The sequence below is a fragment of the Patagioenas fasciata genome, chromosome 2 (assembly GCF_037038585.1).
Source record: "Patagioenas fasciata isolate bPatFas1 chromosome 2, bPatFas1.hap1, whole genome shotgun sequence".
Lineage (NCBI taxonomy): Eukaryota > Metazoa > Chordata > Aves > Columbiformes > Columbidae > Patagioenas > Patagioenas fasciata.
In genome coordinates, this window is record NC_092521.1 from 98,081,230 (window position 1) to 98,097,591 (window position 16,362).

A 16,362-nucleotide genomic window follows, 5' to 3' on the forward strand; every position below is an offset into this window, starting at 1 on the left:
TCTAATGCCTTGTCTCTTTCAGTTTTGTCTTGTCAGGACTCCGATGGGAGTTATAATTAAAAGCTGCAGAGATATCTAAATAAGAAAGTAGGGTTTGCATTGGCTGGAAGCTGACAAGGTTTAAGTAACCACCTGCAGTTGAATTGAGACTCGGATGGGAAGTAGGAAGTGCTGTGCTCAAGCTTCCTGTATAAATAAATGCAGCTTTCCCACAGCTACTGCATACAAGCTGTGACGTGCTTGTGCTTTTAAGATATAAAGGCAGCGTGCTCTTAATAGCAGGGAGGGGGTGATTTATCAGAGTGGCAAAAGGGGCTGGGAGGCAAGTTCTGCTGCAGTCCTAAAAAGCGTGCAGTTGTCAGATGCCCGCAGAAGGGGAAGGGCGTGTGAGAGCAATCTGCCTCGGCTCCTGGTTGCCAGCTTCAGGGGTTTGTGACATCGGGGTTCTCGGGAACGCTGGAGTCTGAGTGCAGCTACGTGAAAGTAACACAGCTGGCAGGGAATGCTACTCTCCTTTCAAGGTATGTTGGAATACAGCTTTCTATCTGTTTTTGTTTTATTTTTCTTCCTTAAAAGCAAATGATACTCTGAAAACAACAGAAAGTCAGCATTTACTTCTAATGGAAGAAAGCAGAAAAGGCTTAGTTAAAAAAGAAGGTAAGAGCTAGAATGATTAAGAGCTAAAATAAATGCTGTTTGTGGTTTGGCTAAAACTGAACTGTGTGGTGCTTAGAGCTGAGGCAAAAGGAAATCTTGGAGCCCCAACTGTTAAGGGCACAGAAAATTAAATAGACACCAAGTGCTTCCCAAAAGGGTGAAATTACTTTTGCCAGTGTAACTTTTAAAGAAATGTGTTTGTGAAGTGTTTGAAAATGCTGCAATATTAGGACATGACTGTGTGGAAAACACTTGCTAATATAGCATACTTTCAGTCATATATCTCTTTTAGTTTAAATACATGAACTCTGTTCGTACTGCAAACACATCTGATCAAGCTGGAGGGAGCCTCAGTTTAAAATGCAGAGATTTCCTCCTGGTTTAAAAGCATTTCTTCTGCCATGGTCTTCTACAGCTGGTATGAGGAAGGGAAAATATTCTGATCTGTATTGTAAGTGTTAATGTACACTCCTAATCTGTTCAGGGTTTAGGGTTATGTGGTTTATGTAAGTACACACTAAATATACAATGCGTTTGTTTTCTAGTTTGGAATTTTGATTCTTTTACACTATAAACAGAAAATTGCATTTACTGGTATGTTTGCTCTACTTTCTCAGTACAAAGCTGCTTTGGTAATGAAGATGTTTCAGTCTGGTTTATTATAAAGCTCTGTATTTTCTGTAATACAAAGGCACTCTTCTTTCTAACTGTTTATGGTGGTATCAAATATCTTCCTTCAGAGAGCACTGTAAGAACTAAAACATTTAGGATGACTGTAGTTAATGAAGCCTTGCAAGGTGACTTCCCATCCTCTTGGTAAATAGACACTGAATGCTTTTAAGAAGTAAATTTTAGCTGAGATACAGGCTGTGACTGAAATACCCCAGTGCAACTTTCCAACTGACCATAAGCAGGGACAGCAACATGATATGTTTGGCTACCCTCAACCTGAAGGGCAAGTGGTGTCAGTTAAGGGCAAGCACTGGGTTTAGGATACCAGTATTTATGGAAACAGAAGGTTCAAAATCCTGTCCTTAAATATTTTTTGAAACAAATATACTGGCCTGATTCTTTTCCTGTTTAGACCTTGTCTGTGCTTGAATGTGAGTGGGTGTGTGGGTTGTTGTCATAGCATGAAAGTGGCCGAAACTCTTTGCTCAGTGAACATAAGCTATGCTGGAAAAAATACAGCACAGTGATAAGGGAATGCCTGGAATTATGCTGCTGCAAGTGATGATTTAGATTATGGATTGAGAAGCGTGTCTGCAGAGTCTCTAAAGCTGTGGTAAAGTGGGAGTTATTCCTTCAAAATAAACTAGAGCTATTCCAGAGCCAAGCCAGACTCCTTTTCTCCCATGCATCTTACTGTCTGATGGGGGTATTTAATACAAGGTGCTGTCTGCTCATACAAGGATGCAGAAACCTTCCTATACTTCATGTAAGCATGGCATTTGGCAACCTGGTAGTTTCTGTTCCCCATGCTGAGCTAAATCCTGCATGCTCCTCACTGATAGTCATGGTCTTCTTTCCCACAGATGGTGACATTTTGGTGATTTTGTTTGTGTGGTGACATATACCCTGAAGAAAAGTTAATTATATAAATAGCAAATAATATGGAGTTGTTTCTCTCTAGCTAGGTCCTTGGATTACAGTATACTCTCTAAATGCTTCATAAACTTTGTAGAAATAAACAGCATGGAAGTGGTTATCTGGCCTTTCACTTCTGGTGGAAGAGGAAAGTATGTACTTGTCCTTATTATCATCTTACGTTTAAAATGCAACTGTGAGAAACAGCAAGTCACTTTACAGCAAAACAAGCAATGCTAATACTTAACCTCGTTCCCAGTTCATTAGTGTGCCTCTGATAATATCTGTGGTATGAGTCTGAGCCTTGTGCCTGCAATCCACCCTGTCCAGACCCTTCAGTGACTTTTAGTGTGGACACCCAGTGGAGTGTATTGCTTTGATGTGTAGCTTAAAAAACCTGTCATAGATTTGCTGTCCCTCTTCTTGAGTGGGGAGTTTTCTCGAATGTGTCTGAAACTACACAGTGCCTATAGATTCTATGTATTAGATCCATAAATCTCTCCTTGGCTAGTAGATCTGTGACATCTGAGACCATAATTACAGCTCTGGGCCCATGGATGTGACAAGCACATGTGAACAAAAATCGTGTGGCAGGCTGCCAGTGCCACTGTGAACTGAGGCCATCGGACCTCCTTGCACATACCAAAGCAGATATTGCTCTCGGCTTCATGAGGCTGAAAATGGTTCTGGATCTGTCCTCTTCCTCTCCGTGTTCACTGAGAGGTGGGTACAGTCACCACCTCCAGCTTCCCTGTGCCAAAGCCCAGCCCCATGTAATGCACATCACAAATTCTCTTCATTACCCAACAGCCAGGAATAACCTTGCATTCATTCCATCTCAGAATTAATCTTCTTTTTGTTTGTGGAGGGGAACATTGGACAAAACAAAAAAGAACAGATCCAGAGGGAAAGACGACAATGATACTAAGTTCAGCCTCCAGCATTTTGTATTTCTGCTGAAGCACAGCTGAGCTCCAGTGCTAGACTCTGAGCCTTCTTGCTTGATAGAGAGAAGTATAGGTCTGAGGGCCATTGTACACTGCAAATTTACCCAGTCTTGGACAAATATTTACAGAGATGCTTGCGCCAAATAACTTTATGCTGATCAGTAAGAAAATAGTGTTCAGTAATCTCTCTGTGTCCCTTGTAAATGGTTTCAGCTCAGTGGGAACTGAGTGGGCATTAGATTCATAAAGTAGATCATTGCTAGCAGAGACTGAAACACTCATAAAAAAAATAGATAGTATCTCAAATTGCAAAGGATCTCATCCTTCACTTCCTACTGAAGTGGGACTTTTCCAACTCCTTGTCTTCCAGGGAGGAGCAGAGGTGCTGAATGGAAATTTCTAGGCTTGAGAGCATGACTAGGTTAACTGCATTGTAAACACACTTTGAAATAAAAGATGTAGCTATATAAAACACATCTTGTTGACTCAGTTTCCTAGATCTCTTTGTATGTGTTGACACTTGGGGAACACATATGTTGTTGTGTCCATTTCTGGTTCCTCTTATTCTATTTTAGTAAAGAAAAAATACTGTGGGTTGCCCAAGAGCTGGGTGTTTTTTACTGTATTTCTAGGGGAATCTGCTCAGCCTCCAGGGGAAAATCCATAATCTGTAATGAGAAATGCCACCTGATGCTTTGAACATCCTTGGTGCCTGCAAGTACATTTTTGACTTTGGTAGAGTTTGAGATACTTGGCTATGAGACCTACAAACATCCATGTGCTGTGTGTTTCTAAGTGAGTCGGTATCTCTGGAGTCCTAAAGCTGGCCAGCCCATGGCACAGCGCTTTGGGACACATGAATCTGGCTTCTGTGACAGAACGGTTAACCTCCCTCAAGTTAGGCAGTCCCAGACAAGGGACTGTTTGTAAAAATAATGTTTATATAAAATCTAATGAGAAATTCTTTACCTATCTGACAGACTTCAAAGACTGTAAATAAGGGCAACTGCATGAGTCAGAGTGGGACTATTGTGTGGCTCCAGAACTGGGACTTGATAAGGTATATTTTTTGGTCTTGGTTTGGAGCTGTTACCAGTGAAGATGGTGGAGTAAAGACATGCTGTTCATGAAAACTATAGCCAGTGTATTATTGTGGAAAAGTCCAGCTTGCATGTGGGGTTCCTACATGCTAGAACACATCCCCTGCATCGCGTTTCTTCCTGTGCGTTGGAGCTTGTTGTAGACACAACCATCATGGGGAGTTGTTCTACATGCTTCTTCTCTGAAGGAGAGACGAGAGATGCCAGTTAGGAGGCAGAGTACAGAATTACTTTTTACTAGAAGGAAAAAAATACCATTTTACTGCCATGCTCATGTTTCTCTCTTTTAGTTGATAATGTCAGTATTTGTGTCTCTTGCAAGCTTTTCTGCCTTTTTCATTGCTGTAATAATGAGGAGAGGAGGGAAAATATAAGATGTGAGTCATTACTCAAAGACTGGATGCTGTCTGAGTGGAGGCTTTGATATTCATATTTGGTTATACAGACTATTGTATCTTCAGACTGCAAGGTAGTAAATGTGCAGAACTGAAAACTTGTGTGTGCTCTGTATATTTGCAAAGGAAAACCATTGCAACAGAAGAGCTGTATCTCTGTGTTCAGGGACTGATATGGGTCCTTCAGATTCCAGGATTAAGTAGAAGCTGTTACGTACAGGCTGACACTGGATATGTCTGAGAAGTATTGATAGATAGGAAAGTTCATGTGTTCTACCTGTGCTTAATTTTGGAAGCTTTCTGATGGGTGAAGGTGGGGAGATGGTGAAGGAAAACAAACTGGTCTTCTTCCCTCCCCCCCTTTGAAAAATAAGGTTACATGGATGTAGTCATTGAGGAGAACTAGCTGGTCCTGTGGGCTATTTACCATTGCACTCGAAGCTTTTTCACAGCAGTGGGCACTCAGCTAACCACTGATCCTGGAACCCTTCCAAGTAGGGATTACCCATTATATGGCTAAGATAACACCCAAGGGGCCAGCAATAACTTGCTTGCTGAAGTTTTGCACAATGGAGAGAATGCAGATTTGCACTCTCCTGACGTTCTCACAGTTGTACTGATGGGTTCAGTGGTGGGGAATCTCCATCACAGTCTCCAGAGAGGATTTGTGGGAAAGGCAATCATGCCCTTTGCCTGGTGTGGCATGAAAGCCACACACACACGCACGCACATATATATATATACACACATACATATATATACATATATATACACACACATATATATATATATATATATATACACACATGTATAAAATTTAGCTGATACTACTTTAAGGGCATGTGTTTTTTGGATTGGTCAATGTTTTTATTGCACATACCCAAGCAGTGTACATGACTTGACCAGTTCAAGCAGTGTACATGACTTGACTGGTTTCTACCCTCTTGTTGACTTTAAGCTTCCCACATTTTGGGAGGATGGGCCAACAAATGAAGGAAGCATGCAGTTGTGGGGAGAGGAGTAGAGAAGGAATTGAAAATTCTTGCCATAGCTCCTTTTCCTAATTCCTTAACAATTAGGACAAAATGCCCATTTGAGGGGCATTAGTTTCCGTGGTCATAATTAAAAGACCAGCTAGCAGAAAGATATCTTTAGAGAGGTTTCTGTAAGATTGTCACCATATAGTATAATAAGTCTATGAGTTCCTTGAGTACTGTGTTCTACATACTAATTTCTGAGTGTTTGAGAGGTGGGGCAGCTTCTTTCAACTTAGTTGCTTCTCTTTGCACACATAAGCAGGTCCATTTGAGCCATTGAAGATGATCCCATTGGCAGGGCTTCGATTTCATGGCTAAGATCGTGTAGAGGCTAGACAGTTCTTAACAGATACTAAGGCTCTTGAGGCTGCAATCTTGTATGTTTACAGGTTGCTTTTCTCCTTTGAAATTATTTTTGTAATGAAGGTTGAAATTTGGAATTGAAGTGAGGGAATGATGAATGCAAACTTCTAACTGCATTTGATGTACACTTCTGGTTAATTTTATGTCTTGTGGTAGCATCTGGATTTCTAAGTAGTTGCATTGAGCTCCTGAGAAACTATGTTCTCTGTGCTTGATACTGTACAGGCAAAAATCTTCCTGTGAGTACTTAAAGCCTGGAACACAGAGACAGAAAGTGGATGTGCAGAGTCAGGTGGGAGAGGGCAGGGCAGCCAATGAGACAACATTGTCGCGTGATAGACAGTGTCATCAACTGAGCTGCTGCAAAGCTTTTTGTCTCAAGTTTAAGGGAATGTTGTATTTGTCTTCCATAGTTAATAAGATGCAGAGCAAAATAGATTATGCTCTGTTAAAATATTATTTATAAAAGTGGGAATATATAGGTGACACTAAAATACATAGCTGTAAAAGTTATTCAAGAGCATAAGACTAATTTTAGTTGAAGATGTTATTGTTATTCCAGTGTAGTTTGCAAGTCCTGTTCAGCATCATGTATGTGAAACCTGTCGGAGGTTAGAGATGCCCTGTATTCACACCCTGATTGATGGAGCAGGCACCACAGGGCTCCTCCGTGCTGGGGCAACAGGCAATGTGGAAGGAATCGCCTGCAGCAGAATTCCCCACAGGAGATGACTCCCAGCATGCTGGGCTTATTGTTCTTCCCAGGTGTGGGCTGGAAAAGAGGGAGAGAAAAAGCAGATTTTGAGAGGACAAGCAAAGAGAAGCTCAGTCAGAAGATTGTTGCTGGAGTTTGCTTCTCTGCCTCTGTAGATGTGGCCAGAGCTGGGACTCGTTCAGTGCTCTGTCCTCTCCTTGTCTCTGTTTGGAGCTGACCTTGGTAGGGCTCATTGAGGAACTGGCAGAGGAGTGGTTTAGGGACACACTCCAACTAGTTTAATAACCAGTCATGGAAAGCAGTAGTGGTTACTTCAGTAAATGTGCGTGTTTGGTTTCAAAACAACCTGCTTGTGTCCAGGTCCAAACCTCTGCTATTGCTTCTTAGTGACAGTATTGTTTCTTCTCAAATCCCAGCATAGTCAGTAGCTATTCATGTTGTTTTCTTAATGGAAAAAGCCTATATGAGTGATAGTACTTCTCCAAGATCTAATCTTCAGATTGGACTCACAGTCTTTGATTCACTGAATGCCATTGTATTAATATCTAAGACTTGAAAGTTACCACAGAGTAGTGTTTGTCCTCCAACTGTCTAAGTCCTTGAGAGGTATTTGCATCAAGGGCAGTTTTCAATGTTTTACCTCTTTTATCTTTGTTATCTTGAACAGCATGTTTCTTCTATAATAATGGGCAGCATATTTAACTGTAGGATTAGATAGGGACAGATTAAAACATTATGCTTATTAGTTTTATTCACTGAGCAGTTATACAAAAATTGTTATAAAAGGAAAATGAGCTTTTTATTAGATGTAAATCCAAAGTTGTGCAAGAGTGCTGTTCAATGCTTGTAGTGAACAAGATTGTAGGACCATAATCTTGCAAGTTTGCAGTTTTCTTGGTCTGACAAGGTGAATTGACAGATGTTAAAGGTATCATCTTATTGCAAGCACTGAAAGAAACATTTCTTTGATCATCCCTTCTAAAAATAAATACCTAAATAGGTGGTGGTGGTGGTGTGTTTTGTTTTTTTTTTTCCAAGAGATGGTGTTCAATAAATTTTTTTTAGTATATGGTGTTTTTGCTGAATTCAACGAAGGATCAGTTTCTTTGCTTTCAGTCAGCTGAGTTGTTCTTTGGCTTCTGGCAAACTCTGCACCCTTCCCTTGGCCCTAAAAGTTTCTTGCTGTCATTGTCAAGGCCTGGCTTTGTGTCACGTCTCCACTTGCCTTGACCTGCTTGCCTTGCACTCAGGACACTGTGTGCTCCAGACACAGCTTTGGCTGCTCTGAAAAAGGAGCCATCTCCAGGCAGAGGTGCCTGACAGCCCAGTTAGTTTCTTCTTAGAAGAAGCGTACATAATAGGAACACAAAGAAAAAGTTGGTCCCTCTGTCAAAGTTCCATTGCTTTCACTTTAACAATGCATGTTTACAAGTATATTTTAAAAATCCTTGATGTTAGAACAGGCCAATGTCACAAATATCTTCTGAGAACGCCCTATCTAAACTGCAAACATTCCAGCTCAAGGAGTTAATGTATCCCAAGGTTTTGTTATCCGTTTAACAAAAATAAACGTTTTTTCTGTGTCAAAGGCAAATTGTTACATCTGACTTCCTATTCCTGTTTCAGCTGAGACAGCTTGCCAAATTGTCAACCCATTTGACCTCCCAAAAGCTCAATTCCTTTTTACTTACCATGCTACAGTTACCAAAAGCCATCATGTGGTCAGAAAGGAAGACTTGTCATTTGCTTTTGTCATTAATGTCATGAAGAGTGTGTTTTTATTTAATAATGGTGTATTAGCTGTTGTCAACAGGAAGTTAAAAGTAAAGTGCACCAAGCTAGTTTGGGTGGAAATTCCTTGTAGCTTAACATTGACAGATGTTACAGAGTGTCATTAGGAATAGGGGTTGTTATTTAGATGAGCTTTAGACTCTAACCCTACTCAGGTAACCAATACTTAGAATTCCACATTGTATAATTTTGGTGTTTCAATGTGTTTTGGAAATTTCTGGAAATGTTTGATGCCAAAATACACAAGTTCTGTTGTCCAGCTTCCATTTGCCTGTTTCATTGTGTTTTGTGCTGATTAAATTTCTTTAGCTCTGTGACTGCCAGGGTGAACATAAAACTTGAGGGGAATCCTGCTACTGATGGCCTGCAGGACCAGATGTGTGACCATAGCCTGCTGCCTGTGGCTGGCACCATCACACTGCCCAGGAGTAGTAAGTTTGATAGAAGTTGGGTACACCTGGGTCATCTCAAACTTGATGCCCACAGGCCTGCCCAGGACTCATATCCAGTAGATCTGGTGCAGGGAGCTATAGTTTTCCAGGCTGCCAGTGTAGACAGAGCTGTATCCTGAACTTTGATATGTACTGGTTCAACCACAGTTCCAGCAGAACTGTGATGGGTGAAGGTGGTGGCTTCTGTGATATGATGGTCTGATCTCATTCCACACAGAAGGGCTGGCTCCTGTCCTCATGGATTCGATAAATATTGCCATTGTGGCTCCTGTCAGTATTTAAAAGAGGCAAAGACCATGTTTTGATTGTGCATTTCAGTTTAGTAACAGGCTGCATTACTTATTTTTCAGTTTTTATATTTTTATCTTTAAATGATCAGAAAGTGCCTTTCCTAGCAGCCTGTCAGCTGGAAGTAGCAGCATTTATTTCACCATTAGCTGTTAGATTCCCATTTCTTTGGCTCCCCAGAGTTTTAGGAGTGGAAGGGGGAAAAGCCCATTTCCACCCCCCCGCCCCCCGCCGTGCTTATTCTAAAGCAGTATTGCAAGGAAAAGTAAAGGATTCCCACAACTGCAAAGAGTCAGATCTGTTTTGGACAAAAAAAGTGATTGGTTACATTCAGTTAATATCCGTCATCTTCTTGCAAAAAAACTACCTGAGGACATATTAATAAGGGTAGTTAGAATTTACTGCGAAGAACTGTTCTAAAATGTGAAAGTTGTTCATACCTCACAGTATTACAATAGAGATGCGGTGTTACCCAACAAGTGTGCCTTCAAAAGACGTGTGGAGTGTGGTGATTTACATGTGCTCTAGTGACATTTTGATTTATTAGAATGATTTGAAATTATTGGGTGCATGTGAGAGTTGGGAAGCTGTTCGATGTGTGTTTTAGGCATCCTGAAGTGCTGGTACAAAAATGCCTAGGAGGAAGCTGGATTATATTCTTAATTAATGTAGTCTGTCCCTTATGATTTTTTTTTTTTTCCAAGAGGCTTCCCACATCATACATTCCTTTCGAAGTATTTGATGTATTTATTTTTTGGTTGCTAGCATGAAATGAAAATAGTACATACAGCCAGTGCTGCTTGAACAGCAGCTCAAGGGCTCTTTTGCTCTTTTATTTTTTTTTTTTCCCATTCCAATAAAAACAAGTGAGAGAAATTGCCTTTGGTGTGTTCTCATGTACCAGACAGCACGTTTACTTAGGCTGTTTGTTCTTTAAACAAGTTTTCTTAAAATAAAAATTTTATAGCGCAGAAAGCTGTCATGAAATATTATGCATCTGACTTTTCTTAAGCCCTGCTTAAGGAGAACAGACTCAAATACTTTTAGTCTCTCTAATGCTTGGGCTTGGTAGCATAGTATGGTAATCCAGAAATGGGTTTTCCTTGTACATGCATGTGATCAAGTCATTGAGTTACTGTATTAAAGCATATATGTAATGTAATTCCAAATGTATTAAAAATTATTTAAAATTAGACCTATTCATTAATCCAGTTCCTTTGTTTTTTTGACACCACAGTTTCAGAAAACCTAAGTACTTGTTTAACTTGTTAATAATGTCATTGCAATAAAGCAAAATGTCCAGGAACACTTAAACATATGATTAAATGTCCTTCTTGAAGATGAAGGCTTTCCTAAATTGGAGCTTTAATCATACGTTTTACATCCTTACTAAATCACTGCTTGATAAGTAGTGCTGTATGGACTAGATAGGTAGCTCTGTGTAGGCAGTGCATATCAAAAGAAGGAGAAATTAACACATTGTGGTTTAGTGGTCAGTCCATTAGACCACAGAAGTACTAGTATGCTTGATTCAGACTAGTTCTTTGTGCAGAGCTGTTAGGATGAAAAAAGCTGCCTTAGAAATGACTTTTGCGTAACATTGTCTGGAGAGAGCTGGTACAGTTAAAGACTTGTAACCAAAACTGGTAATGATGGGGTTTTGCTGAAGTTGATAGAAATGTGATTTTTCTGACAGCTGTCTTCACATATCCTATTTTTATAGCTCAGTTTAGATCTTCTGTGATCTGACCCTGTTGTCTTAGTACCACTCTGTTATATTTTTAAATCTTCTTATAATTATTCTTTTCCTCCAAGGGCCTGTTTTTTAGCATTGGTTTTGAACACTTGCATTTTTCAGGTAGTCTTCTTTTTCTATTTTATGTTTAGGGGGGGAACCTTAGTTACAGGAAACAACAGAATCCTGAGCTGAACAATGCCAAAACAGGTTTTTGTATGGCACTGAAGTAATTTCGTAATGGGTGCAGTACTTAAAAAATCTCTAGGGCATGAGAAACAATTACAGTGCTTCCAAATGTTTCTTCAGGAAAGTTCAGTGAATAGCTGGTACACTAAATAGGAGCTTAGCAGAGGTGTTGTGAGTTCATTTTGATGATAAAATTGCTTTTTGTAAAATGGGGAAGTGCTATGTTATGTGTTAGACCCACACGTGATGTTAAACCTAAGCCTAAACCTAAACCTAACCTCTTTATGGTCCCATCATGTGAGTGTAAGTCCATGCCTGGGTGCTGGTTTGTGGCCACTTGGGGGGTGCGGGGCTGGAGGGAAAAACACATAAAAGACCCTTTTTATTCAATTAGTGTTTCCTGGAGCAATGTGTCTCATGGTTGTACATTTTTTTTTACTTCCTTTAAATGCCAAATTGAGCTAAAAGCATACAGCTCTACTAACTTCAGCAGAATTGCTTGTAAACAGAAGGCGTGAAGTAGCTTCTCCAAGAACTCTGTTGTTGCTGTTGGATGCAGCATGTGAAGAATGAAAGGATGACTTATGGTGCTGAATATAATCCATTCATTCTCCTCCAGCTTCAGTGCATAAGACTTTCATGATTTTAGGTGATGTTTCTAAGTAGTGAAAGTCACAGTCAGACACATTTTTTCAGCTAAGTACAGTGACTTGCTTGCAGGCACACAGACAATGTCCTTCTGATGTTGCAGCTCAGGAGACTGCCTGGCTTGTTTGCTCTATCACATATACAGAGTAACTTTTGTTCTTTGAGCCTGGTAATCTTGGTTTGAGGCACCTGGGCAGACTCAAGTGAGCCTTTGTGTGATGATAAGGATGTTACCTTACAGTGCATGCTCACAGGGCAAGTTTCACCCTGGGTTGCATCAGTTTTTAACACCTCAATGGAGCTGTGGTGGCTTGACCTTGGCTGACTGCCAGTCACCCACCCAGCTGCTCTTGCACTCCCACTTCAGGGAGTTAATAACTTTTACTTCAGGACACTAATATAAAGATTTGCAACAGGTATCTGTCTAGAAGCCAGCACAGCAGATATTTGCTGTTAGGAAGTCGTTTTCAAAGCCAGACACCGATGGCTGTGGTGTCAGGAGGCCCTGGGGGCAGACAAGTACTGTACTCCTTCCTCCAGTGCTTTTGTTGTGTTTTTCGTATTTTACTCAGAATCTCCACTGCTTTCATGTTAGTGTTTCTGCTTGTACTTATCCCTCCCACCCCTCTGAGCCCTTTCCCTTTCTGTTGTGAGCATGCTCTTAGGTTTTCTCGCTTATGGATAGCGTTGAGGTGTTGCAGTTCTATGCAGAAGCATGAAACCTTGTCACCTCCCAGAGACAAAGCAAAATTGTCCACAGGCAGATGATGAACGAAATGGAGACATTGACAGGTCTGAGTGCTCAGCAAACTGTGGTCCTGGTGACCGTGTAGTTTGAGACCTCCTAGAACAGACCCACTCACATTCATTGAGACTTTCTGGCCATGCCTTATCTTATGGCATCAACACCGTTTTATGTCAGAGCCAGGAAAGGATCAGTCTTCCCAACAGTTCTTCTTGTAAGCAGAGCAGCATACAATTTAAGGAAATACATCCTTTTTCCTGGAAATTCTGTGCAATGTAAAAAGACTATGGTCTGTGTGTGTGCATGTATGTGGCTGATAAAAGTATGTAAAAAACTTGGATCTTTCCAGTTGATGACTGTTTATGCTAACTGGGGCCAGTTTGACCTTTCCTTGCCACCAGTTTACACTGGTGCATACCTTATGTTTCTCCAGCTTAGAGTGTCCCTGAGATATGTTTACCTTTATTCCACAATGTCCCATGGAGCTTGTGTTGCTGTTGGGTCAGGGTTTTTGTGATACGTTTCTTGTATCATTTGGGATTCTATCCTAAATGGGTGATTTGTGTTTGTGAGCATGACAGCGAAGATCTTAGTGATTAGATATGTATTATATTTATATGAGGGTCCATTTTTTTTCAGGGACTTTCAATTTACTTTTACTTCAGGTCATTTTTATTAATATAACCAAATATGGAATGTTTTTTTTCCTCTTTGTCCCTAACTCATTCTTTAGTGACTGGCTCTTCCCCTGCACAACACATCTATCCAAGGTGTTTTGTTTTCAACTTAAACTGTTGGCAACTAACTTGTAATTATAGTAGGAATTTTAATCCACTGTACAGAGAGCTAATGGATGTATAATTAACTAATGACGGTCTGTGGGACTGAGCTTAGCAAAGTGAAAGCCATAAAAATTTGGAGCGACTGAGGTGGAACTTCATGGATTCTCTGCAGCACATGGAAAAGTCAGTTATTAAAGTGGCGGAGATGGTTTGAGAGTTTGGGAGAGGACAGTGAGTCTTAAAGTAGTGGGAAAGAATAGGAGAAGGAGCAGATGATAGAGCAGGAGGAAGACACATGTCTTTCTCTGCCCATTTTTTTCACCATCCCATCTGATCGGGAATGAACCTCCTCTGCAAGCCTGATTTCTCTTCAGAGCCCAGTTGCCACCGGATGGGGCTGCCCTTTCCCATAACCATTAACTCTCTCCTCTGCTTCTCTTGGCAGCAGTAGCAGAAGTCGCAATTCCAGTGGGCAGGAACAGAGACCAGCTGGTTAGGTTGCTCTGGGAAAAGGAGCAGGCCAAGTAGGCCATGTACCCACTCTCTCTTTGACAGGCAGATTTTCAGGTACCGACAGGATGGCTTTGCCTGTGCCAGGCTGACCTGGAGGACCACTTACGAACAAGCTGGCCCCTTGGGGAACATGGAGGGAGCGCTACTGCTGATAGCCATGGTGTCTTCTTCAGGGACTGTGCCAGAAATCCGCACAGCTTCCCCCGCAGCTCTGATCCTGTTTGCTTCCTTTGCTGAACCCCACTGGGGTTAATGAGGCTGCAGTGAGGTGAACCAGCCTGGGCTGTCTGGGGGCTGGATCCTCTGGTCTGCCAGGTTTGCTTGGTGTTGCCTACTGGAGATTTCCACAGGTTACTCTGCTGGTTTTAGGGAGAACCTCAGCCACACTCTGGCATCCTGGTGCGAGGGAAGGAGAAGAGCAGAGGGAACAAGGGGCAAAACTGAATTTAACCTACAAAGTCTTCAAGGACAAGGGAATATCATAATAAATCCCCACAGCCATCACACTGTGGCATCTGATCGCTACTAGGGCAGAGCGGTGTCTCGGGAGCCTACTATTCACTGTGGCAAACTCTCTTGCTGTCACACCAAATGCCAGATTTAGGCCATCTAAAATTAGCCCCTAGCCTTAAACCTCAGTCATACATCTGAGTCTTTCTACTGCTGCCTTAATAAAACCATCCAGGGTCACAACCCTTTTGGTTATAAAAATAACACTGACTTTGGAAACAGCGGTATCCGTTTTATATTCATTCCCACATCCTGAAATATTCCTACCTGTTCTTCTGTATATCTCTCCTCTTACTGTTGCTACCTTTCACTGTGTAAATGAAGAAATGTCAGATCCTTGCAGTGTGGGGGTAAGCAGCTTACCTGTTCAGATGCAGCTGCTGTTGAACAACATACCTGAGTAGATGTGTTACAGTTCTCCTAAATACTGAGATAATGTCTAGTATGTAGTTTTAAATAACAGGTAGTTCTTGATCTGCTGTAGCATTTACAGTGACTCACTGTTTTTCCCCCACCCGTTGCAGTAATTACAGAAGAGCATTGCAGTCCCTGACTCAGAGGGAAGCTTTCTTCCAAGGCTTCTGGCAGTGCTGGAACTCCAGCTCTGCAGCTGTATGGAGCAAATTGTGGGGGGCATCCTGGTAGCACATGTGGACTATGCCAAGAATAATGCGGGCACAGCATATGTTTTGAACTAGCGATAGCAAGCCATTAAAGACAGAGTTTGCTTTGGATTCATGGCCAGGAATTTGGTTACCAGAATCTTGGCTGTGACTCTCGTGTCTCTAAAACTGAGTGTTTACAGGAAAGACACCCCAAGGGACACATCTGATGGCTTCTCTTTCAAGCTTGGCTAGGAAACTGTGATGTGTAAAAATTCAAAAGGGGTAAGTGTGCTCCCACCCCGATTTGTTGTGGTTTCATGGCTTTTGAAGAGAAAGGGTCTTCTTGCAGACCCGTGAGAACAGGGGGCATGAGGCTCACGTGGCTTGGCTGTGCGTCGGGTTGTGTGGTGGGGTCTTTGGGTGAAGTTTCATGTGGGCTGACCCCTTGAGCTCTATGAGCACCATTGTTTCTTCCTCTGGGGAGGAATTCAGCAGGTACTGCAAGCCAGCATGTGGTGTAGGCGCTGACTGGTTGCAGCTGGCCTGGCCGCTCTGGGAGCTGCAGAAGGGCAGCTGTGACGTGCTGCCAAATGTGACCTGACAGCCCTGCCATGAAGATGCTCAGGACTGTGAGGGAGGCAAGCAGGAGGAGACCAACGGGCTGGAGTCTCCTGTTTACCTTGTGAGATGTCAGATCTGACAGGCACACAGAGATGTCTTGATCCTCTGTTGTTTTCATGTTCATGCAGCCTCTGTTCGTGGTGCAGCTTTTTAGATTTAGTAGAGCTGTGGTCTGACTTGGTGCCAGTGCAAGCAGCTGCGTGCAGTCAGCCACCAGGTCTCTGCTTGTAAGAAATGTGTTTGAAGGTCTTCTTGCCATCAGCTAAGTGTATTCAGAAGCAGATCTGTGGAAGTTCGGTCAAGTTTCTTGGAAACAAGAATAGATTTTCCTGAGCCTTACATGCTGCACCAAACCTCACTGTCTATTTTGAAGTGAATAAAATCTGCAAATTTGCTTTCTGTTGTTTTAGCTTAAGCATGAGGTTTGTCTTTCCGTTTTATTGTGCAAGAATAAGGGTCTTGAATTTTTTTATGGTTATGGTGCAGTGTTTTCAAATGCCTAGGTCAGAAAACATTATATGTGAGCATCATCTTTCCATTTGTTGCTTCTCAAAGGATAGAAATTTCTTCCCCAAGTGCTGCTGTGACAGAACATGTGGTGGAAACATGGCTGTTCTTCACATCTCCTTGTCAAAGTGCTAGTGTACTTAGTTCATGATTCACAAATGTCAGTTAGATGCCT

At 41.7% G+C, this 16,362-nt stretch overlaps 1 protein-coding gene across 2 annotated transcripts in view; it reads left to right on the forward strand.

The window, feature by feature from the left end:
- RNF144B (ring finger protein 144B) overlaps positions 1 to 16,362 on the forward strand; it is a 96,328-nt gene that overhangs the window by 40,704 nt on the left and 39,262 nt on the right. Inside the window, exon 1 of one of the 2 annotated variants that reach the window (XM_065832422.2) lies at positions 209 to 521. The exons of the other annotated variant lie outside the window; for it this stretch is intronic. The gene's annotated coding sequence lies outside the window, so the exon portion shown is untranslated. Of the gene's footprint in view, positions 1 to 208; positions 522 to 16,362 lie in introns of those variants that run through there. 2 annotated transcript variants of the gene reach the window in all.